Source organism: Hordeum vulgare, chromosome 2H (assembly GCF_904849725.1).
Source record: "Hordeum vulgare subsp. vulgare chromosome 2H, MorexV3_pseudomolecules_assembly, whole genome shotgun sequence".
NCBI classification, from domain to species: domain Eukaryota; kingdom Viridiplantae; phylum Streptophyta; class Magnoliopsida; order Poales; family Poaceae; genus Hordeum; species Hordeum vulgare.
In genome coordinates, this window is record NC_058519.1 from 227,373,001 (window position 1) to 227,380,921 (window position 7,921).

A 7,921-nucleotide genomic window follows, 5' to 3' on the forward strand; every position below is an offset into this window, starting at 1 on the left:
GTATAAAAACCAGAGACAAATATTTTTCAAACTATAATAATGATTTGTTAGAATTGGTTAACATTTTTAAAGTGAGTTTGTGCTCAGTTTTTGAACTTGCTTCTTATTTTATTACTATTATTATGACGATAGTTTCCGCGTTCGACGAAGGAGTTGGAGTCAAAGACCCCGAAGACCCTGGATACCTAGCTGATCAAGGCAAGCAGCCCTTTGACCATGTCTGAGAAAACATTTTCATGCATGCCAAGTTGAATACTTTATTATGATGTATATAGTTAAGGTTATTCGGTGCACCCAGCATGCTGTTACCGATGGCTCCTCCGGAGCACTTGCATTGAGCATGACCTTACCATCTATGAGGGTCATGCTGATAATATGTTGACAAGTAGACAATAGAGCTACGCCTAGGAAGAACATGTGCATGATGATGGTAACACAGAGTTGATCTCAAAGGTTTTACGAAAACCCTGTAGGGTGCCACTAATGCTCGAGGGTGATGATGAGTTAGGTGGCCACTTGTGAAGAAGTGGTGCATCGTGAATAGTTTGTATGATTGGTTTCGGAAATAAGTTTAGACTTATGATGTGTCGACCATCCAAACCTTACATGTGCGACCACGACACCCCTTTATGGGACGGGGCTTATTGATTACTTTGATCGATGCTAGCAAAGAGGCCACATTACTAGCGGTGGGAGTGATATGTGGTCACTCTCGTAACGGGGTCATAGCACGTAGGTCGACTATGCGGTTTTTACGTGTTCCAGGCACACCACTGGTCCCTGCATGGATGATACGGTCTAGAGTCAGTGCTCGTAAGACATAAATCATGTAGGCTGGGTACCAATCTAGTGGAACTCTTTGTCCAGTGTCGTCAGGGGAAAGGCATTGATCGGGTAATTACCTCGGGTATGTTATATACCGCGATCGTGGATGACACGAAAGTTTCCCGGGTCTCGTGGGTACAGCGTATAACCTCTGCAGAGTATAAAACTATTCGAATAGCCATGTCCACGGTCAAGGACAGTTGGGTAATCCTGCTTAAACTACGTTGAGTCATTTCCGCATAAACCAAATGTGTGTGTGTGTGTGTGTGTGTGTGTGTGTGTGTGTGTGTGTGTGTGTGTGTGTGTGTGTGTGTGTGTGTGTGTGTGTTTAAAAGGTGTTATGTGAGAAAGTCGATATGATCAAGTTTGGTGACTTGGCATATCGGGTGAACCCAAAGTGTTTAGCCCTCAGCAGATATGTTGATATCTGTAACGTGTTCTTATGTTTACCATCCAGTTTATGATGCATATTCACGCAAGTACTTGACCATGTTGATTTTCAATTAAAACCTGCTTTCTGCAAAGTGTGTATATTACTTTATTATCGTACCAATTGCATTATCCACATCATGGGTTGTTTGCGAGTATATTCAAAGTACTCACTGGCTTGTCACTGGTTATGTTATTGACCACACATGGAGGAACCGGAGTTTGGAGAAGAATTCGTCATCGGAGACGGACACGCGAACTAGGACGCTTCCTAGTCAGAATGCCTGTTGGTGAAGGCTGATGGCATGAGCTCCCATTTACTACCAAGATTTCCGCTAGTAGTTGTATTGGTGTGATTGGCCTCATATGGCCCTACCTATGTGAGACTTGACCATGATGGTCATTTGTTGTATCAAACGGTATGATGGATGTAAGACTCTTAATATTCAGTATATGTGTGTTAGGTGAGCATTGATCTCTGGGATCACTAAGCACGTACATTCACTGATCTCGACTCGTAACTCGGGGTCCCCACAATCATCAACACTTGATGCTCCTTTTTGAATTTTTACCTCTGCAGATTTAACCATGGCAAACAATTATGGGATTGTCTTCTCCATCCCTTGAATATTATAGTTCATCACAAAGATCTTGCAGCTAGGTGGCAGTGACTGGAGAACTTTGTCAACCACTACCTCATCCACAAGATTAACCCCCAATTGGATTAAGCGCTTATAGTACCCACAGATTATGTGCACATGCTCAGTAACACAACTGTTCTCCTCCATCTTGCACCCAAAGAACTTGTCAACGGATTAATAACTCTCGACAGGGGCATGAGACAAGAAAACCAGTTTCAGCTCTTGGAACATCTCATATGCTCCATGTTTCTCAAAACATCTTTGGAGCCCCATTTCCAAGCTGTACAACATGGCACACTGAACTATAGAGTAGTCATGAGCATGTGCCTACTAGCCATTCACAACGTCCAAACACAATGCTGGAGGGGGTGGCGCACCAAGTGGTGCATCCAGGATATAAGACTTTTATGATGTCATGAGGATAATCCTTACGTTATGGACCCAGTCAGCGTAGTTACTTCCACCATCTTTCAACTTAGATTTCTCTAGGAACGCATTAAAATTCATGGGAACTAGGGCGTGAGCCATTGATCTACAACATAGTTTGCAAAGACAATTTTATACTAAGTTCATGATAATGAGTTCATTTAATCATATTACTAAAGAACTCCCACTCAAATCAACATCCTTATGTTGTCTAAGTGTGACATGACGAAATCCACCAACCCAAGTCTAATCAGCACGTGAGATGAGGTGGTTTCAATAGTGAACATCTCCATGTTGATCATATCTACTATATGACTCATGTTCGACCTTTCGGTCTCCTCTGTTCCGAGGCCATGTCTATACATGCTAGCCTCGTCAAGTTTAATCCAAGTATTATGCATGTGCGAAACTGGTTCACACCTGTTGTATGTGAACAAAGAGTATGAGACCCAATCATCATGAGGTGCTTTGAAATGATGAAGTTCCAGAAGGTGCATAATTGGGGAGAACACAATTTTATCTTGAAATTAAGTGAGGAATCATCTTATAATTTTACCACCATCCTAAGAAAAATAATATGCATAGAAGATAAACATCACATACAAATCAAATGAGTGACATGATATGGCCATTATCATCTTGTGCTTTCGATCTCCATCTTCAAAGCACTCGCATGATCTCCATCGTCACCTCCATGACACCATGATTTCCATCATCATGATCTCCATCATCATGTCATCATTTGGTTGCCTCGCCAACTGTTGCTTCTACAACTATTTCTATCTCACAGTGATAAAGTAAGGCAAAAGGCATACAATAAATTAAAGACAACCCTATGTCTCCTGTCGGTTGCCGTACTCATCGACATGCAAGTCGTGATAACTACAAAACATGATCATCGCATACATCACATATATCATATCACGTCTTGGCCATATCACATCACAACATACCCTACAGAATCAAGTTAGACGTCCTCTACTTTGTTGTTGCAAGTTTTACGTGTCTGCTATGAACAATTAGCAAGAACTGTTATTACCTATGAAAATCCACAACAGTGACAATAAATTTGCATTTTAACCTTCTACAAGGACGCCTTTTGTCGAACATGATTTAACTAAAGTGCGAGAGACGGACACCCGCCAGCCACCTTTATGCAAAACAAGTTGCATGTCAAATGGTGGAACCGGTTTCTTGTGCAAGGACAAGTAAGGTTGGTCCGAGCCGCTTCATCCCACAATACTGCCAAATCAAGATAAGACATGGGAGGTAAGCAGTATGAACATCAACACCCACAACTTATTTGTGTTCTACTCGTGCATATTATCTACACATAGATCTAGGTCATGATGCCACTGTTGGAGAATGTTGCATGGGAAACAAAAAATTCCTACGCAGATGCAAGATCTATCCATGGAGATGCATAACTACGAGAGGGAGACTGTGTCTACGTACTCTTGTAGATTTTTAAGCGGAAGCGTTAAAAACGCGGTTGATGTAGTCGTATGTCTTTACAATCCAATCATGATCCATCCCGATCAAGCGCCAAATGGATGTAACCTCTGCGTTCAACACACCTGCAGCTCGCTGATGTCTCCGCCTTCTTGATCCAGCGAGCAGGGAGGAGTAGTAGATGCAAACTCCGGCAACACGACGGCATGGTGGCGGTGGTGGTGGAGCAATCCTGGCATGGCTTCGCCAACCGCTACTGTAGATGCGATCGGAGGAAGAAAAAGAGTTGCGAGAGAGGCAGGGTTGTGCCTAGGGCTTGTGGTGCGGCTGTCCTCCCTCTCCCTCTCTATTTGTAGGGAGGAATGGGTAGGTAGGGCACCAGCCCTAGCCTCTCCTCCAAGGGAGGGTTGGCCGTCCAAAGGGAGGAGTCCTCCTCCCACAAGGGAGGTGGGCGCCTAGGGGCGGAGTCCGTGCTCCCCAAGGCACCTCCCCACCTACCACCAGGGCGCATCAGCCCTTAGGGCACAGGTTCCCAGCACATCAGGGGCTGGTGTGCCTCCCTCTTCAGTCCATGTAACCCTTTCTGCACTACCGGTACATGATAACCCACAAGTATATGGGATCGCGACAGTCTTCATGGATAGTATTTCACCCTAATTTATTGATTCAACACAAGGGGAGCCAAAGAATATTTATTGGTCGTAAGAGTTGAGTTGTCAATTCAACAACACCTAAGATATCTCTCTGCAACAAGGATTTAGTAGCATAGCAAATGATAGTAGTAACAGTAACAATGATAGCAGCAATTTAGTAATAGTAGTAATAGTAGCAATTGAGTAGGAGGTGTGACAGTAGCAGCAATGGTAGTAACTTAGCAAGGTTCAGTATATGTAAAGCGTAGGCATGTGGATCGGTGATGAATAATGATTTAGATGACATTGATCATGTAATAGTTACACACTAGGGCGACATAGAACTAGCTCCAATTCATCAATATAATGTAGGCATGTATTCCATATATAGTCATACATGCTTGCGATAAGAACTTGCATGGCATCTTTTGTCCTACCCTCCCATGGAAGCGGGGTCCTATTGGAAACTAAGGAATATTAAGGACAGCTTTTAATAGAGAACCAAAAGAAAGCATTAACACATGGTGAATACATGAACTCCTCAAACTACAACAATCACCGGAAAGAATCCCAAATATTGTCACCTTGGGGTATGTGGATCAAGACACATAATAGGAAAGTACAACTTGCAAGATAGGATACAAATCACTCTTATATTCATGAAAACATAATAGGTTCAGATCTGAAATCATGGCACTCAGGCCCTAGTGGCAAGCATGAAGCATACCAAAGTCATAGTAACATCAATCTCAGAACATAATGGATACTAGGGATCAAGCCCTATCAAACTTAACTTGATTACATGATCCATCTCATCCAATCCCACCATCCTACAGCAAGCCTACAAAGTAATAACTCACCCCCGGTGGTGAGCGTCATAGTAGTGTTGGTGGAGAAGGGTTGGTGATGACGATGGTGATGAATCCCCCTCTCTAGAGCCCCAAACAGACTCCAGATCAGCCCTCCGGAGGAAGAACAGGAGGTGGCGGGGGCTCCGTCTTATGAAACGAAATGAAAACTCATCTCTCACTTCTCTCTCCAAAGATGTGATTTTATAGGATTAGAATTAGGGTCAAAGGAACCACGTGGGCGCCATGAGCCATCAGGTCGCCTCGAGTGTTGGCAATGAATTCCCACTCGGCGAACTTAAATTCCTGACCCGGGGTGACCTCGTCGATCTGATGATGAGCCACCTTGACGTGCAGGGTGGTATTGCTAAAAGCAGAGGATTGGCCGGAGATGAAGATATCCCAGGTCTTGACGTTTCGCTAGTGACCAAGTGAGCCATCGAGCCTTTTTGCAATCTCACGGTGAAGCTCTCAGTGAGAGCATCAATGTCGGTGTCAAAACCGGCTGATCTGAGGTAGAGGGTCTGAACTGTGGATCTAGGGTTGATGGGTAACAGGAGATGATGAAGACGGTGTTTTACCCAGGTTCACGCCCTCTTGATGGAGGTAAAACCCTACGTCTTGCTCTTGTTGTTATTGATGGAATAGTATAGAGTACAAAGTTGATCTACGGCGAGATCGGATATTGTGGTCTAGACCCTAATGTGATGAGCTTAATCTGTCCTACGAGCTATGACCCCCTAGCTTATATAGATGCCAGAGGTGCTACGGTTTACACAAGGTTGGTTACAATAGAGAAGGAATATGCCGATTACTATATCACCTTGGATTGTACGCCAAGTCTTCGAAAGAGTCCATCTTGAGTTAGATGCTTTTGTTGATAGTTGAACAAGCCTGGGAGTCTGGCCCATGAGAATAGGCAGGCGTCCCAAGGACCCCTTAATCCCGAACTCCCTCAGTAGCCCCCGAACTAGCCTCCAACACCAAAATCTTCTTCCTTTGATGACGTCATAGGATCTCTGGCTTGCGGGGCGAGTTCTTCCCTTCCTTTAACCGATGATAGCTCGGCTACCGATTACTCCCTCTCTTTAAATGCTTAGAAAGATATGCATATATATATATATGTATATATATATATGTATATATATATATATATATATATGTATATATATATATATATATATGTATATATATATATATATATGTATATATATATTTACAGGCCGATCGTTTGATAATAAATAGCATCTCTCCTTATTCGAGAGGTCGCGTTTTGCTAGAGCCCATAATTTTTAATGAAAAATTAGTTCGGGGTTGTTTTACTGACATGTTCCTTCATGGAGATCATGCCCCTCTTTTTAGGGATATGGTTTATGGTTTGGGTTTATCCCACGTGCCCATAATCGCACGATTTTATTGGGAAGTGGTGAAGTTTACGGTGCAGTGACGGGGCCTTCGATATTTTGGCGAGCCATAAAAGATAAAAAGTCGTCACCTCAGCCTCCTCGCGCTCCTCAGATCTCGCAGGCCATCGCCATTCCTTGCTCCCCAAAGCTCCAGCGCCCCGGCTCCCCTCTTCTCCCAACCTTTTGAATCCATTTACCAGTCTGGCAATGTCCTGTGCCGGTTCCAAGGGAAAGTGGGAGGTATCCTATATAACTGAGAAGGACATTTTTGAGCTAAAGAGTTGCGGCTATCTTCCGGAGAACATAGCCCACCATGCATCGGAGAAGGACCACGTCATCCCCACTCCTAGAGATGAGGAAAGAGTGGTTTTCATCCCTCATTTCATTAGACGCTTAAGTTTTCCCGTTCACCCATTTGTTCAGGGGTCATGTTCTATTATGGGCTTGACTTCCACGATCTCCCCCTGAACTCCAGGGCAACCTATTGGTCGGGAAAATTTGTCTAACATGTGAGTCACTCATGCAGGAGAGCACTGGTGGAGTTTCATTGCATATGGACCTAGGTGGGGTGGTTTTCTACCCAGATTAAGTTTCCAGCAGTAAACTCGGAGGCTAGTTTAGGGGATTTATTTCAGGGGCTTAAGAGGTAAAAGGTTGTTTGGGAGGCTTAGGTATGGAAGGACTATATATGTATGCCAATTTTCACTCCCGGGAGAAAAGTATATAGGGTAGTTGTAGTACAAAGGCACATTTGTTGCCATATCTTAGGTTTAGATGGTTTGCTCATACTTTCCGCATGAGCATGCCATCCTTGGGCTTGGATTGATGTATCAGTATGCAAATGAGGTTGTGGTATAGTTTGGGGGCAATTGCATGAACATAATAGAAGGAGAGGGGTAAACGAGGTGCTAACATGGTAAAAAGGAGATGCAAATAGAGGGAGTTACCCTCCAATAATTGTTCAAGGGCCATGGAAAAGTTACTGGAGGTAAAATGGGGTTAGAAGATACTATGGTAGGAAGTTGGAGGCAAGGGGAATCTTTTGGGGTCAACTTTGCTTGTCCAGTAGCTTGTGGATGAAGGTGTTTGATGTTGTCCTAGGGCATCTAGCGGTATCCAATGTCATGATATTTTCCAGGGGTAAATAGTAATACCAAATAGTCCTCATCACCAACTTTGAGATTATATGATGAAAGTTCACAACATAAACTTGATAAGCCCTAGAAATGGGCAAAAGTGGTTTTATCCCACAAATTAACCAC